At 47.8% G+C, this 17,549-nt stretch overlaps 1 protein-coding gene across 4 annotated transcripts in view; it reads left to right on the plus strand.

Annotated features, from left to right (window-relative positions):
* Positions 1-10,062: 10,062 nt before the first annotated feature.
* LOC142466928 (CMP-N-acetylneuraminate-beta-galactosamide-alpha-2,3-sialyltransferase 2-like) overlaps positions 10,063-17,549 on the plus strand; it is a 129,558-nt gene continuing 122,071 nt past the window's right edge. For 2 of the 4 annotated variants that reach the window (XM_075572570.1, XM_075572569.1), the window contains exon 1: positions 10,065-10,250. The gene's annotated coding sequence lies outside the window, so the exon portion shown is untranslated. Of the gene's footprint in view, positions 10,251-17,549 lie in introns of all 4 variants that reach the window. The other 2 variants (XM_075572573.1, XM_075572572.1) reach the window with 2 other exon arrangements.

A 17,549-nucleotide genomic window follows, 5' to 3' on the forward strand; every position in this document is an offset into this window, starting at 1 on the left:
CGAGTGGTCCCTGCCCCCGCTGCCTCCTTCCGACAGGGCTGACTATGTACTGTGACGCGTCAGCCGGCCTATACTGCAAGAATCTTGTGAATTTTGGCGTTGACGCGTCACGTGGTACGCGAGTCAGCCAATGGGGAGGAGGGGAGGGACGGAGCCAGGTGGGAGGCGCCTTGGGCGGGGAGCAGGGAAGGAGCTGCGTGTTATTAAAGTGTGTGTGTGTGTGTGTGTGTGGACGGCACCAAGATCAGAGCCCGCCCCCCTCCCTCTCCGGCTCCCTACAGACCGCATATCGCGGTCTGTGTCTGTCAGCGCCCCGCCTGTCTGCAGTGCAGACGCGCTGACTGAGGGAGCGGGGCCTTAGCTTTACTATTCTGAAACAGGCTCTGGCACACCCCTTTATGAGCCCTGCCCTTTCTCTAGCAGTGCACTAATTGTATCTAGTGACTGCCTGGTCACATGATCTTCCCCACAGAACTTTGCATCTTTAGTCCTCTTCTGCTGCATTGACAGCCATTTAGTGAACCCCCGAGCCAAATCTTCCCCGATCGATCACAGGAGAATGGATCAATCGGCAACTTAGCTAATTACTTATCATTGTGTGGATTGTATTGATGCACATATTAAAGGGGGGGGGGGGGGGGAGGAATTAAATACAAAAAAAAACAGCCGCTTGGAATGCTGCTTTAATGTTATTTTTAAGGAGTTTTAATATACTGACCATCCTTTGCTTTCTATAGCAGGTTTTAGCCACCTCCCCAGCAGTGCAAGATTTTTGTAACACTTTCCTGTTTGTGATATTTTGTTGCCAGTGTTCCCAGCAGTTTGAGCTGCAAACTGTAACAATAGATAATGTTACCTTAGTAATATAAGAATACATTGTAGCTGCTGAGTTACACTGACTGAAGGATTGAATTGAAACGGAAAGGCAGCCATTTAATGAACCCTGGGTAATCGGATTTTGCTGATCGATCACGGGAGAACTTATTGATCGGCAGCTTAGGTATAAATAAAAGTAATCAAAGGCTGCATATATTAAACAAAAATATAAATATATTTATTTTTAAGCTGCTTAGACTGCCTCTTTAAAAGGCAAACAAAATCAGAAAAATACTTAATCATGTTTTGTTTTTGTATAAAATACGTGTCAATTTCCTACATTTAACAGAGAGAACGGACAATTAATTCACATTGGTTTTAGGTGGAACTGAGCCGTTAAACCAATGGAATTAAACGGGAACTTCCCATTTAAAGTATTTATCTTGCTAATGGAACATTAAGGGCACTGACCGCGAGCGCTGACCCCGAGCGCTGACCCCGAGCGCTGACCCCAGGCCCTGACCCAGAGCGCTGACACCTGGCCCTGACCCCCTGTCAGCCTGAGAGATCTGGTAAATGTCCAGTCCCACTTGGCAATAGAAATGACAGTTAAGCCCTTATAATATAAATATATTCATACAAGGGCGGCGAGGTTACAACACAAGCCAAGAATCCCAGGCTTACAACTGCGTCAGTATATGACAGTAATAAGCATGGGTTGCTCTGTGTGTATTTTTGTATGTGTGTGCATTTGCGAATACAGTATGTGTATATCCTTGTGTATAGAGATGTGTGAACTACTGTATGCAACATTTTGTGGTTTCTTGCAGCAAAAAAGAAATCTGAACACTCTCTCTCCCTTCTCCCCACCCTCTCTGTGTGCCTGTGTGTGTATCAGTGTGTCTGTGTATATCAGTGTGTGTGTGTGTGTGTGTGTGTATCAGTGTACTGTACATGTGTGTATACTGTAAGTGTAACAGTGTGTCTGTTTGTGTGTGTGTATCAGTGTGTCTGTGTTTGTGTATATCACTGCGTCTGCATGTATCAGTGCGTCTGTGTGTGTATTAGTGCATCTATGTGTGCATCTGTGTGTGTCAGTGTGTGGGGGTGTATGTCTGTGTGTCTATGTTTGTCTGTCTGCATCAGTGTAGAGGTGTATGCGTTTCTGTGTGTGTATCTGTGTGTCTGTGTGTCTGCGTCAGTGTGGAGGTGTGTGTGTCTGTGTGTGTCAGTGTGGAGGTGTGTGTGTCTGTGTGTCTGCATCAGTGAGGAGGTGTGTGTGTCTGTGTGTGTCAGTGTGGAGGTGTTTGTGTATCTGTGTGTGTGTCAGTGTGTGTGTGTGGGGGGGTGTATGTCTTTGTGTCTGCATCAGTGTGGAGGTGTATGTGTGTCTGTGTGTGGGGTGTATGTGTATCTGTGTGTGTGTATCTGTGTGCCTGTGTGTGAGTCAGTGTTTGCGTTAGTGTGTTTGGGGGTTGTATGTCTGTGTGTCTATGTGTGTGTGTATCAGTGTGGCGGTGTATGTGTTTCTGTGTGTGTATCTGTGTGTGGGGGTGTATGTGTATCTGTATGTGTATCTGTGTGTGTGTCTGTGTGTGGGGGTATGTGTGTATCTGTGTGTGTCTGTGTGTGGGGGTGTATGTGTATCTGTATGTGTATCTGTGTGTGTGTGTCTGTGTGTGGGGGTATGTGTGTATCTGTGTGTGTCTGTGTGTGGGGGTGTATGTGTATCTGTATGTGTATCTGTGTGTGTATCTGTGTGTGTCAGTGTGGAGGTGTCTGTGTATCTGTGTGTGTCAGTGTGTGTGTGGGGGGGTGTATGTCTTTGTGTCTGCATCAGTGTGGATGTGTATGTGAGTCTGTGTGTGGGGGTGTATGTGTGTCTGTATGTGTATCTGTGTGTGTGTGTGTGTCTGTGTGTGGGGGTGTGTGTATATCTGTGTGTGTATCTGTGTGTGGGGGTGTGGGGGTGTATCTGTGTGTGTATCTGTGTGTGGGGGTGTATGTGTATCTGTATGTGTATCTGTGTGTGTGTGTCTGTGTGTGGGGGTGTGTGTATATCTGTGTGTGTATCTGTGTGTGGGGGTGTGGGGGTGTATCTGTGTGTGTGTATCTGTGTGTGGGGGTGTATGTGTATCTGTATGTGTGTCTGTGTGTGGGGGTGTATGTGTGTCCGTGTGTGTATCTGTGTGTGGGGGTGTATGTGTGTCTGTGTGTGGGGAACGGGTTGGCAGCCATCCAAACTGCAGACCACAAAAGCGGATACATTTTCTTAAAGAGAGCTTTTATCAATACTAGTTCAAGGTCAACTACAATGGGCGTGGGAACCTTAGGTTCTAGGGCACCCAGAAATAAAATTATTTTTGCCCCTAGCCCCTAGGAACACCCACACACGACCACCACCGGGTCCGAGAATGAGGGACCCCCGTAAAGGGTCGAGCTCAGCAGGAGGGTAGCGCCATTGACTCTAATGGCGGAGCGGAGGTCCCATTGAATCCCATGGTGGCGCTCGCCCATGCATTTCCTATGGCGGCGCCGGCCATTGATTCCAATGGGGGAAAAGCCACGTGGCGTTAAAACGGCTAAGTCCAAAACTGTAAAATGTGTAAGTCCATATCTCCGGTTCTGTTAGGAACAAAGGGCTGGGATTTGGGTCGCATGTAGTCACTGTTCCGGCATGACTGCATGGCCATTTCCAGCCCTCTCCGAACAACCAGGCGGAGTATGGGCAACTGTAAAGAATTGTGATTTTCCCCATAGACTTCAATGGCGGCGATACTCCATTGAAAGACTATGGCGGAGGAGCCCTATAGACTTCAATGGCGGAGTTGCCCCATTGAAAGACTATAGCGGCGGAGCCCATTGACTTCAACGGCGGAGTTGCTCCATTGGAAGCCTATAGCGGCAGAGCCCATTGATTTCAATGGGAAAGAGTGAAAAGCAGAGATTCATTTTTAGAGCGGAGAATCCTGCATTAAAGTAATAAGAATTTTAACTTGTTTTTTGGTATCTCCAGTTCTGGGGGTCGCAGAGAGCTGAAACTTGGCCACCATGGAGAGTCACCTCCGGCATGAGGGACTGTGACGGGAGACGCGCTTAATAACACATCTATATTTCGTGGGTCCTGATTGAGCAGAACAGGTTGAGCAAAATAAACTGAGATTTATTCCCTTGATAGGCAAACACACGACAACTGCAGAATAAACTTAATAATTACACTCACGGGTAGAGAAACAGAGGATAATGTCCAGAAATGTGCAAAGCACCAGAAGATTGTCCTTTAAAATGTAGTCCATTTGCAAATTGCCAAATAAATAGCCAGTCCAATCCTTCTGTGAATGTGCAAAGTCTTTTCTGGTTCTCTGGGATTGGTCTGGATCCCCAGGGCTAACGAAATCCTGAAGCAGGGCAAGTTTCCTTGTTACGATGTTTTTTAACCCCTTGCCTTCTGGAATCGTAGCCGCTGTACTTAGATCTTATCCGCTTGAAGAAAACAGGTAATAACAGCAACACAGCAACCACAGCAACAACACAGGAATGAGGGTTACAGGCCTTTTTAAGGACAAGGGCCTGTGAAGTGTTACATTAGCCTCATCCCATTGGCAAGGAATTATCTTCCTCCTATCAGAACCTGCCAGGTCACATGGGCAAATCCTACAGCCAGCTCAGGTAGCTCTGAGCATGCATGGTAAGCAGCTTGGTAGCACTGTTAAGTAAAAAGGGGCCACTTATTTCTGGGGACGCAATGTCTGGAGTTTGGTCTCAAGGTGTGAAATAGCCAGGATGAGTAACAGGACCTGCTACTCAGAAACATCCTCATTAAGTGACACTTTAAGAATCTGGGGTCTTTCATGTATGCATAACATTTGGTCCTTAATGCATTACAAAGCAGGCAGAAAAAAACAGCATCCTGCCGGTACATTTTAACTGCAACAGAAAGGCACTTCATCAAAAATATATGTTTCCCTTATGACAAAGTTATATTTTTAATATGTGTGTACTTGGGGGATTACACTGAGGCGGCACCCCAAAAATCAGGGTGCTGGCTCACTCCGTTCCTAAATTAGCAGTCTTAAAAGGGGAACAGCATATAATATTAACCCCTTCATCCCCAATACGAAATAGGGGTAACCAGCCGAGCCCACTGCCTTTATTAATGCGCTGATTACCCCCATTTTCACCACAGGGACTGGCAAGTTTCAGCCCACTGGGCCCAGCAGAACGGATTATTTTAATATGTGAAGATATTAAAGAGTGAATGGTATTTTGGGTCTGGTATATAAACTCATAGCCCATATGGTATGGTAATGCTCAGGATGGAAGACAAGTGGTCTATCATAAACTCCTGATCAAAGACTCCCCCACCCTGCTTGTGTATGCGAGCACAAAGGAATGCAGGACATGGGTACTTGATATTAAGTGTTGTAATTCACACCTCGGGACAAAGGGTATCCTGGCAAAGCCAGACTTTAAGACGCCAGTCTTGTGGGAGGGGGGCTGAGGAAATAAGCCCCCTGATTAGAATAATACCCACCCAGTGGGCAGGTATTACGGTGCCTCTCAAGTGAGGTGGCAAGGAGAGATTGGGTGCAGGTAATTGTTCTCTAATGGCCTGCACTCAATGATAAGGTATAGGACTGGAATTATATATATATCATCATTCCAACCCTAAGTAAGTGTATATTTTGCCTGTTATTTGTATATCTTGTGTGTTCACCTTCTTTAAGGAATAAACTATATTTATTATATCTAAGTCGTGTTGAATTCAACCCAGATATTTTGGTGTGTATTATTATAACCTATCACTAGCTACCGTGACATATATGACTTTAGTCTCTCACATCGTTGTGGAGGAATTTTGGCCCACTCTTCTTTACAACGTTACTTCAGTTCATTGAGGTTTGTGGGCATTTGTTTATGCACAGCTCTCTTAAGGTCCTGCCACAGCATTTCAATCGGGTTGAGGTCTGGACTTTGACTGGGCCATTGCAACACCTTGATTCTTTTCTTTTTCAGCCATTCTGTTATAGATTTGCTGGTGTACTTGGGATCATTGGCCTGTTGCATGACCCAATTTCGGCTAAGCTTTAGCTGTCGGACAGATGGCCTCACATTTGACTCTAGAATACTTTGGAATACAGAGTCATGGTTGACTCAATGACTGCAAGGTTCCCAGGTCCTGTGGCTGCAAAACGAGCCCAAATCATCACTCCTCCACCACTGTGCTTGACAGTTGGTATGAGGTGTTTGTGCTGATATGCTGTGTTTGGTTTTTGCCAAACGTGGCGCTTTGCATTATGGCCAAACATCTCCACTTTGGTCTCGTCTGTACAAAGGACATTGTTCCAGAAGTCTTGTGGTTTGTTCAGATGCAACTTTGCAACCTAAGCCGTGCTGCCATGTTCTTTTAAGAGAGAAGAGTCTTTCTCCTGGCAACCCTTCCAAACAAACCATACTTGTTCAGTTTTTTTCTAATTGTACTGTCATGAACTTTAACATTTAACATGCTAACTGAGGCCTGTAGAGTCTGAGATGTAACTCTTGGGTTTTTTGCAATTTCTCTGAGCATTGCACGGTCTGACCTTGGGGTGAATTTGCTGGGACATCCACTCCTGGGAAGATTGGCAACTGTCTTGAATATTTTCCACTTTTGAATAATCTTTCTCACTGTAGAAAGATGGACTTTAAATTGTTTGGAAATGGCCATATAACCCTTCCCATATTGATGGGCAGCAACAATTGTTCTCTAAGATCATTGCTGATGTCTTTCCTCCATGGCATTAACACACACCTGAATGCTCCAGACCAGTAAACTGCTAAAACTTTGGCTTTTATAGAGGTGGTCACACTTGCTGATGATCAATTAATCAAGGACATTTGATTAGCAGCACCTGTCTGCTACTTAGCAACTTAATTCCTTTGGCAGCAGTAAGGGTGTACTTAGTTTTTCACACATGGCTTCTCCATTTTGGCTTTATTTTTGTTAAATAAATCATGACACGGTGTAATATGTCATGTGTTGTTGTTCATCTGAGGTTGTATTTACCTAATTTTTAGACCTGCTAAGGAACAGATGATTGTTATTATGTCCTGATATGTAAAACCATAGAATTCAAACTTTCACACCACTGTATGTATATATATATATATATGTGTGTGTGTGTGTGTGTATATATATATATATATATATATATATATATATATATATATATATATATATATACAGTGGTTGACAAATCACCAAAAAATCTACTCGCCATACAAAAAAATCTACTCGCCACCTAGTACCAAACGTGTGCTGCTTGGGCCAATATTTACTCGCCCGGGGGTTAAATCCACTCGCCCGGGGCGAGCAAATGTATAGGTTTTTCGAACACTGTATATATATATACACAAAACAAACCGTAAGCACTCATTCAATGTATCCAATTGATAAGATATTAAAATGTATATTCAAAACCAATGTAAGGTGTATATAGTCAATTAAGCTGAAGATATTTAGACAAATATTAGAATTAAAACAGGAGTGAGAGTGTCTAATTAAATAAAATAAAGTGGTAAAACAATACACAACTATATAAATGGAAAGTCCACATAAATGTCTGTGAAAAAATATATGTGAATAAAGTCAATATAAATCTAAAGCCGTGACTTCTCCGCAGCCTCTCAAAGGATGAACCATATCCAGAATAAAGCTAGGGTTGGAGAAATCCAGCGGTAGAGAAGTAGAAATCCAAATACGAGCCGAAGTCAGGGATCAGAGAAGGCTGAGGTCCAGGTACAAGCCGAAGTCAAACAGGAGCAAAGAAGGAAAGGCAAGGGTTAAACAAGGCAACAGCAAGGCAGCAGTGTGCTTGGGGCAAGCACTAGTCACATTAACAAAAGTGTATGCTCAGCCAATTTGCAGCAGGGTTGGCTGAGCATTTATGGAACAGGTAGCCAATAGCTAGTTAGTACAAGGCTGCAGGGTAATGAATGAGAACCGCCCTGTGGACAGACGTTTACAGAGGTACACACTTGGAGTCGTTTATAATGTGAAATTAGAATAAGGCTTTATTGTGCCTTTTCCTTTTCATCAGGAAATTCATCCAAACAAGGGGGGGGAACAAAGCTTCTATTCACTTGGGAGTATTTCTAGTGAAATCCTCGCAATCAGTTCACATCTCCATTAGTTAAGCTTCTCCCAGCCCAAAAACATAACATGAAAATAAGCAGATATAAGCAGTCTCTTAATACTGAAAGTCTTATCTGTTTCTTGGAGGGAAAATTTTGTCACTTCCTGGTTCAGCTTCAGGTGTAGTTTTCCCTGTGTCTTGAAAATCAGCTCTGCGGTGCAGAGCTTAACACCGGTCAGCTCCAGAGATCTGGGTTTCTTTTGGTCAGTCTCTCCTGTGACTCAAGAACCTCTGCTCTGTCTCCACAGGTGAGCTCACACGTGAGCAAAGGAGGAGACACTTCCTGTCTCAAAGGCAGGCTTTTTCTACTACCTGTACTCAGTCAGGTGGTGCTAGTTAATTTGCTACCAGCAGTTAACCACCACACTGCTGGATTAGAGGCACCTTTGTGAACAGGGATAAGTCCCTTGTTACACGCCCCCTCAGACATATTCAGTCCACTGATAGTCAGGGGCAGGGAGAAGAGCAGGTGAGGAATAATTATTGGGAGCCAGACTTCTCAGAGCCGTGCGGCGCCTGTACGCAGCTTGCGTGCAATGCGCATCACCCGTAACGTCACAGGGACGGAGACTGATCGCGGAGCATGCCTGCCTGGTAGTGCGCCGTGTGTCATGCGTCTCGTCGCAGGGCGTGCCATGGGAGCGGAGCCTGGGCACGGTGCGTGCGGTGTCCCTCAGCCGGGCAACGCGATGTGCGTCACCCGTCTCTTCACAGGACGCGTCACAGGGGCGCGGCCGAAGATCAATCCTCACACTCACAAGTGCAGCTAGAATAAAAGCATTTAGAGTCAGTCAATCTCTTACGAGATGATACTCATCTGGAACATCTCTTCACTTCGGACCTTCAAGCACCGTATAGAAACAAATGTTCCCAATATTTAGACCTCCAGAGTGTCAAAGAGGCAATGGAATGGATTGCAACAGATATTACTAACTTGTATCAAGTTGAAACACATCACAATTGGAACAGACTAGTGTTTCGATACACTAGCTGGTCGTGGTAATGTAGTGCCGTAATACCCCCCAACATACGGGTCCCTACGCGTTTCGTCACAGCACGTGACTTCGTCAGGGGGTCACATGCTGTGACAAAACGCGTAGGGATCAGTATGTTGAGACGTATTACATCACTATGCTACAATGTATCAGTGTCAAAGTGTCTGTGTATCTGTGTATGTATCAACATGTCTGTGTATCATTGTGTCTGTGCGTGCGTATCAGCGTGTCTGTGTGCCTGCATGTGTACCAGTGTGTCTGTGCGTGGGTATCAGTGCGTCTATGTGTGTCTGCGTGTGTGTCTGCGTGTGTATCATTGTGTCTGTGTGTGGGTATCAGTGCGTCTGTACACACAGACGCACTGATACCCACACACAGACACAATGATACACACGCAGACACACACGCAGACACACATAGACGCACTGATACCCACGCACAGACACACTGGTACACATGCAGGCACACAGACACGCTGATACGCACGCACAGACACAATGATACACATGCACTGATACACATGCAGACACACACGCAGACACACCGATACGCACACAGACAAACCGGTACGCATGCAGACATGCTGAAACACACGGAGACATGCTGATACGCATGCACATACATGCTGAAACACACGGAGACATGCTGATACGCACACACAGGCACACAGACACACTGTTATGCTAATACACACAGACACAGTGATACAAACACTGTGGGTGGTTGTGTGTGTATCTGTGTTTCTGTGTGTGTCTGAGTGCGCATCAGTGTGCATCAAGTGTGTGTGTGTGCATCAGTGTGCATCAGTGTGTATCAAGTGTGTTGGTGAATTTGTGCCATGGTTAAAGAGGAATCATGAGTTAAAAACTGCAGAGGCACCACTAACTCCTTCACCGCTGAAAGAGCCACCTATGAATTGTTTAACACATCGCTGTAATTAGTTAGATTTGATGCTAAATCGGGGGGCGTGGAGAACACCAGAGACTTAACTGCTGCAATTTCCACGTTCCTTAACCCTGCACTTTAAACAACAGCAGATGGTTCAAACCTACATTTCCTTCCGTAGCTTTAAACTCTGGTTTCCTGCCCCCACGCAGGATGTGAGAGAGTCTGACAAGTTTGTACTGCGATGTTCACCCTATGCACAAAACCTCCACTGTCTTGTGCCAAGATCCGTCTTGCCCAACATCACGGACCCTTAATCCAACCCTTCTCCGGCTCCCTGGGCTTCCCAACACGGCTTCAGGACACTCAGGATTAAGAGGTACTTCTAGGGTCCGGACAAGGTTTGTTCGATGACCTTGCAACAGGGGTTGTCAACTCCAGTCCTCAAGCCCAAGAGGTCAGGTTTAAAGGACATTCGCGCTTCAGCAAAGGTGGCTCAATCAGAGGCTCAGTCAACTGAGCTTCTGATTCCGCCACCTGTGCTGAAGCAAACTCAGGCTCAGAAGACTGAGCCTCTGATTGCGCCACCTGTGCTGAAGCAGGGTCTGATTGAGCCACATGTGCTGAAGCAGGGATATCCTGAGAAATTAAGTTATTCGAGGGTCTTGAGGGCTGAAGTGGAGCACCCCTGCCTTACTGGATTCGGGGCATCAGATTTGACCTTAGTTCGCCAATTTGGACTTTATGAGCAGGCTGTGAAGGTTCCTTATTGGGTCTGTCCCGCCTAAGATGAACATAAGCTAAAAAAAAAGTGGCATATTTATTAGGTGACATGTAGTGGATTTTTTTAACCGTTTCCACGGTAAACAGAAGTTTTGAAGGGTTTTTACCATCTGTATCTTGGGTCTTTTGGTGATAATACTGTATGTCCGTCCTCACGTAAATTGGGGGGTTTCTTGTGTGTGGTTCTTCGGTTGCAAAGTAATGATGGAGCCATAGTTGGTCAGATGAACAGATGTAGCTGATTTGCTTGAATTCAGTGTTCCCGGAGAAAAAGGAAAACATATTTTTTACAGGTTGCAAATAAGTATGTCTGTATAATGTTATTTTAATACCTTCCATTTTTACATTTTTGGACCCATCACTGATGCACTAGGATCTGAGCAGTCACAAGGTGTCATTTAACTCAGGGGCGGCCTACTCTAGTCCTGAAGGGTCACCAAAAGGTTTGATTTTCAGGATATTCCTGCTTCAGCACAGGTGGCTCAGTCTACGCCTGAGCCACCTTACCTGTTAACCTGAAAACCTGACCTGTTTGTTAGTGGCTCTTTAGGACCGGAGTTGGCCTCCCCTGCCTTAAGTGGTTGATAAGCCTTTAAAAAAAGCGGCTATACTGTGTCAGATTATAAGAAATTGTACACCTATTACACACTGGAAAAAAATTCTAGAAATGTTATTTTATACTATACTATTATTTATATATATATATATATATATATACTAGCTGATATACCCGGCGTTGCCCGGGATTGCATGGATGGGGGGGTTAAGGGCGGGCAGGGGGGGGGTTGAGGGCGGGCAGGGGGGGGAGTTGGGCGGATGGGGTGGTGGGTTGGGAGGGAGAGGGGGGGTGGGGAGGGAGAGGAGGGGGTGGAGGGGGAGGTGGTGTGGGGGGGATGAGGGAGGGTGGTGGGGGAGGTGGGGTGGTAGAGGGAGGGTGGGGGGGAGGTGGGGTGGGGGGGCAGAGGGAGGTTTGGGGAGTAGATGGGGTAGAGGGGCGGGGGGGTAGAGGGAGGGTAGTGGGGGAGGTGGCGTGGTAGAGGGAGGGTAGTGGGGGAGCTGGGGTGGTAGAGGGAGGGTGGGGGGGAGGTGGGGGGGTAGAAGGAGGGTTGGGGAGTAGAGGGGGGTAGAGGGGTGGGGGGGGGAGAGGTGTGCCACGTTGACCATGTGCTGATTTGTGCAGTAAACTGATTGCGCATTGGGGGGGTCGGCATGGCCTACGTGCGGGCGGCAGGAGTGTAGAGGGGGGTAAGTGCGCGTGGCAGGAGTGGTGATGGGGGAGTGGGCTGTTTGTGATATCCTTTGGCGGCGGCGGCGACCGGAGTGGTGAGAGGGGGGGTTGTGGGTGTGTGAGCAGGCTGTTTCGGAGTTCCCGCGGCGGCGGCGACCGGAGTGGTGAGGGGCGGGGGTGGGTGTGTGAGCTGAGGTCCCGCTGCGGCGTTGGCGATGGCGTTGTGGGGTAAGTGAGTACGGGCATTGTGTTGACGGTAGTACTGCAGATTTGTTCTTTTATATATATATATACTTTTTATATATACAGTATATTACTTACGAGCACATTCACATGTCTTAGACAGGTCTGCAACCCTGCCCTTCACCATTATCACCTAGCATACAGCGTTTCCACTGCAGCCAGGGATTCTGGGAAATGACATGCAAATGAGCACACAGTGCCACCTTTTGTCTCAAGACCGCATTACAAGGTTAAACCCTTAAGCCAATGCATGCGGCTTTAAACAAAGCTTTTAAACATAGCCTGGGATGAGATGCAAAGCCAATAAACCCACTCACAGGCAGACTTTTTCGACCTTGTGGGTCTCGTCTGTGTGAGGTTGGTATATATACATATACCAGCGCTCAAAATCAATATAAATAAACAGTGCAATAAGTCAAAATTCCTATAAAAATATAGTGCACGAGAGTGCATATACCAATAGTTAAATATATACGGTGATAAACGTCCACATATGAAGTCCAGACATTAGATCAATAAGGCAAATACCAATCAGGAACAAAATCTTGTGTAACTGAGAAAAGCCAAATCCGCAGGGAGGGGGGCAGGTCTTGTACAGAAGAATCACTTCCCGTGCAGAAATATATAAAACAAGAAAGAAAGAGCGCACACACCCTAGTGTATTACCATAAAAAAAGCAATTTAATAAAATTGGGGTAAGACAAATGCCCACTAACAAAAAACAATTAAAACGAGCATAGAAATGAACTCAATGACTGGTAACCGGCAGGACACTGCACCATCAGCTGGAGAAAGCCTTCGGAAATCACCAACAACCTGGGGTCCTGCGGACAAGACTCTCAATAAGCCGACATCCAGGTAGGAACAAATTCAGCAGGGAATCCTTATGCACAGCTCGGCTCGATGATGCGTGATGACTCAGATGGCACCTACGCGTTTCGTCAGCCCACAGCTGACTTCATCACGACGTCGGCTTATTGAGAGTCTTGTCCGCTGGACCTGTGGTTGTTAGTGGTTTCTGAGAGACGTTCTCCGGCTGATGGTGCAGTATCCTGCCGGTTGCCGATCATTGAGTCCATTTCTATTCTCGTTTTAATTGTTTCTTTGTAAGTGAACATTTGTCTTCACCTAATGTTATTTAAAAAAAAATTATTGTAATGCGCCAGGGTGTGTGCGCTCTTATTTTCTTCTTTCATATATATATATATAAACGAAAAAAGCAGAGAGTGCACGCCCCATAGTGTAATACTGTAACATTTAATATGGGGAGTGAATGTGGGGGGATTAAAAACACTCACAATATACAAGTGTAAATAAAGCAGTTCGTGATATATAATCACCACCGAGGCAGGTAACGTCTCATGACAGGTAAGCAGTCCAACACCAACTGGAACAAGGCACCCGACCGCGTTAATCCTTTCAAAGATCACTCAAAGTCCTCCATGTAATATGGTATCGGAGCTGGCCTCAATAGTACATCATGCACTCTCCGGCCGTAAAGCGTGCATGCAACGTGATGACGCGATGTCGCACGGTACGTCCCTATATATATGAAGAAAAGAAGAGAGAGCGCACGCCCCATCGTGTTAAAAAAGTACATTTAATGATGCAAGGAAGGGGGGGGGGAGAAATACACTCACAAGATAGGTTAAAAACAAGCTATTGTGAATATAATCACTGCCCAGCTGGTGGCTCTGAATCCCCAGCCTGAATCACACTCCGGGGTACAGGGAACAGCGGAACGTTGGGGAACCTCGGGGCATCTGGTACCATCACAAAAGTCACAGAAAAGCAGATATACCGCTGCTGGCAGCCGCAGACTGTCCCGCACTCGATTTGGTCTGTTTGTGCGCATGCGCGGCGACATCCTGACGTAATGTCACTGCGTGCAGCGTAGCAGCACTCCCTTACGCGTTTTATTGCATGGGATTCATGCCGGGGGTCTCTGGTGCTGATATTAATGGGTATCAGCTCCGGAGACTCCCGGCATCAATCCCAGGCAGGAACAAAGCATTTTTTTTTCTAAGTCCTCTCTCACCGCCTTCTCTGCAGGTTCTCCCCAGCCTCACACCAACTTTTTCCTGGCGTGAGGATTTGGGGAGAAACTCCAATTCTAGAGCTGTGATAAGCCTCGATAAACTAATCGAGTCTACTAGAATTGCACGAGTTTCGGAACCTGCCGATAAGGGGCTTATCGCCGCTCACCCGGTGATGTGTTTTGGGGCGGCTGCAAAATGGTCGATTCATGCCTTTATCGCCCACTTATCGAGGCTTACAGAATAGCAGGAGGCATTTGGGCAGAAAAGGCCTCGATAAGTGGGTTATCCAGGCTTATAGAATAGGCCCCACAGTGACATCAGACAAAAGGAGCATCCAGAGGAAATTCCCCCCCTCCCCTCCTAAGTCTCAGCTCACAGTGTTTACATAATAACTTTAAATAATGATTTAATAAGACTTGGAAGTGTCAGATGTCCGTAAAAAAGGTGTCAATCACCCAGATGTGACCCCTTAACCCAGTCACTGCCATTAGTACACTTTGCCCATAGGAGGGACTGACCCCTTAACACAGTCACTGCCATTAGTACACTTTGCCCCTAGGAGGGACTGACCCTTAACCCAGTCACTGCCATTAGTACACTTTACCCCTACGAGGGACTGACCCCTTAACCCAGTCACTGCCATTAGTACACTTTGCCCCTAGGAGTGACTGACCCCTTAACCATGTCACTGCCATTAGTAATGGAAACAAAAGAAACAGCGCACAACACCAAATAGTGAAGCAAATAATGCTATGTATTAGTAATTACAGGGTAATAAATCTGCGTACATCAAAACAGTGGAATAGGTGCATTTAGTGTGTTTCACACAAGTTACCACTCAGCAACTGTTGTCAGAAGAGTCTGCAGCTTGCTTCTCTCAGCGGGGGCGCTACGTTGGTTCAGGAGCAGGATTAATATCCAAAACCCCTCATCCAGCAGTACATCGCTCCCAAGGGGATTTCCCTTTACAGCAACCAGGCTCCGTTGCAGGTATTGGTGCTTGGTGTTTTTTACTGCCATTAGTACACTTTGCCCCTAGGAGGGACTGGCCCCTTAACCCTGTCACTGCCATTAGTACACTTTGCCCCTAGGAGGGACTGACCCCTTAACCATGTCACTGCCATTAGTACACTTTGCTCCTAGGAGGGATTGACCCCTTAACCTTGTCACTGCCATTAGTACACTTTGCCCCTAGGAGGGACTGACCCCTTAACCATGTCACTGCCATTAGTACACTTTGCCCCTAGGAGACTGACCCCTTAACCATGTCACTGCCATTAGTACACTTTGCCCATAGGAGGGACTGAGCCCTTAACCATGTCACTGCCATTAGTACACTTTGCCCCTAGGAGGGACTGACCCCTTAACCATGTCACTGCCATTAGTACACTTTGCTCCTAGGAGGGATTGACCCCTTAACCTTGTCACTGCCATTAGTACACTTTGCCCTAGGAGGGACTGACCCCTTAACCATGTCACTGCCATTAGTACACTTTGCCCCTAGGAGACTGACCCCTTAACCATGTCACTGCCATTAGTACACTTTGCCCCTAGGAGGGACTGAGCCCTTAACCCTGTCACTGCCATTAGTACACTTTGCCCATAGGAGGGACTGAGCCCTTAACCATGTCACTGCCATTAGTACACTTTGCCCCTAGGAGGTAATGACCCCTTAACCATGTCACTGCCATTAGTACACTTTGCCCCTAGGAGGGACAAAGAAAATGTTCTCTTTCATTATCACAAATCGCCTGTTACAATTGATTTTTTTTACTTCCAAGATTGGTCCTTGTTTTGCTGGCCCTGCTGGCAGCGACGGGGTTAACCCTTTTAGTCTATTTAGGGGAGCCGTGAAACATTTATTACAGAGGCCTTATGGGAGAAAGCTAAGTGGATACTAAGTAAGCAGGAAGATAGTATTTAAAAGTCTACAATTACACAGTAACTGAATCTTTCATGTGCGGGATGTGTTAGCAGACTCATAATTATAGAACAGAACTGCTTCTTGGGCACGAGTTTGAAGAACAAAGGTTGCCACTTATTAGTAACATATTGGATCTGTAATGAAAGGAAAGCACTCAAGAATGTAGCACCTAGTACACTTTGATTCTAGGTAGGACTGATCCCTAAAACATGTCACTGCCATTAGTACACTTTGCCCCTAGGAGGGACTGACCCCTTGAACATGTTACTGACATTAGTACACTTTGGCCCTAGGAATAGGGTAACCAGATGTCCCGGTTTTGACGTTTTTTAAGATCTGTCCTGGCTGCCCGACATTTTTTTAAATGTCCCGTTTGTTTCTGACTGTCACGGTTTTGGCCATCAGAGCGGGGGGGGGGGAGGAGGGGGAGGCAGCAGAGAGCGGAGGCCGGGTCTGACTGCAGGTGCAGAGGGGGGAGGTGGAGGCAGCAGAGAGCGGAGGCCGGGTCTGACTGCAGGTGCAGAGGGTGGGGGGGAGGGGGAGGCAGCAGAGAGCGGAGGCCGGGTCTGACTGCAGGTGCAGAGGGGGGGGGGGGTTGGGGGGGAGGGGGAGGCAGCAGAGAGCGGAGGCCGGGTCTGACTGCAGGTGCAGAGGGGGGAGGTGGAGGCAGCAGAGAGCGGAGGCCGGGTCTGACTGCAGGTGCAGAGGGTGGGGGGGAGGGGGAGGCAGCAGAGAGCGGAGGCCGGGTCTGACTGCAGGTGCAGAGGGGGGGGGGTTGGGGGGAGGGGGAGGCAGCAGAGAGCGGAGGCCGGGTCTGACTGCAGGTGCAGAGGGGGGAGGTGGAGGCAGCAGAGAGCGGAGGCCGGGTCTGACTGCAGGTGCAGAGGGTGGGGGGGAGGGGGAGGCAGCAGAGAGCGGAGGCCGGGTCTGACTGCAGGTGCAGAGGGTGGGGGGGGAGGGGGAGGCAGCAGAGAGCGGAGGCCGGGTCTGACTGCAGGTGCAGAGGGGGGGGGGAGGGGGAGGCAGCAGAGAGCGGAGGCCGGGTCTGACTGCAGGTGCAGATGGGGGGGGGGAGGGGGAGGCAGCAGAGAGCGGAGGCCGGGTCTGACTGCAGGTGCAGAGCGGGGGGGGGGAGGCAGCAGAGAGCGGAGGCCGGGTCTGACTGCAGGTGCAGAGGGAGGGGGGGGTTGGAGGGAGGGGGAGGCAGCAGAGAGCGGAGGCCGGGTCTGACTGCAGGTGCAGAGGGGGGGGGAAGGGGAGGCAGCAGAGAGCGGAGGCCGGTCTGACTGCAGGTGCAGAGGGGGGGTTTGGGGGGAGGGGGGAGGCAGCAGAGAGCGGAAGCCGGTCTGACTGCAGGTGCAGAGAGTGGGGACGGGGTTAGCTTCAGCAGAGCCTCAGCAGTGAGACCCGGAAGTGAGTCAATGTCTGCTGCCATGGCTCAAGATGGCTTCCCCCCTTGAG

The sequence above is a fragment of the Ascaphus truei genome, chromosome 15, assembly GCF_040206685.1.
Source record: "Ascaphus truei isolate aAscTru1 chromosome 15, aAscTru1.hap1, whole genome shotgun sequence".
NCBI classification, from domain to species: Eukaryota; Metazoa; Chordata; class Amphibia; order Anura; family Ascaphidae; genus Ascaphus; species Ascaphus truei.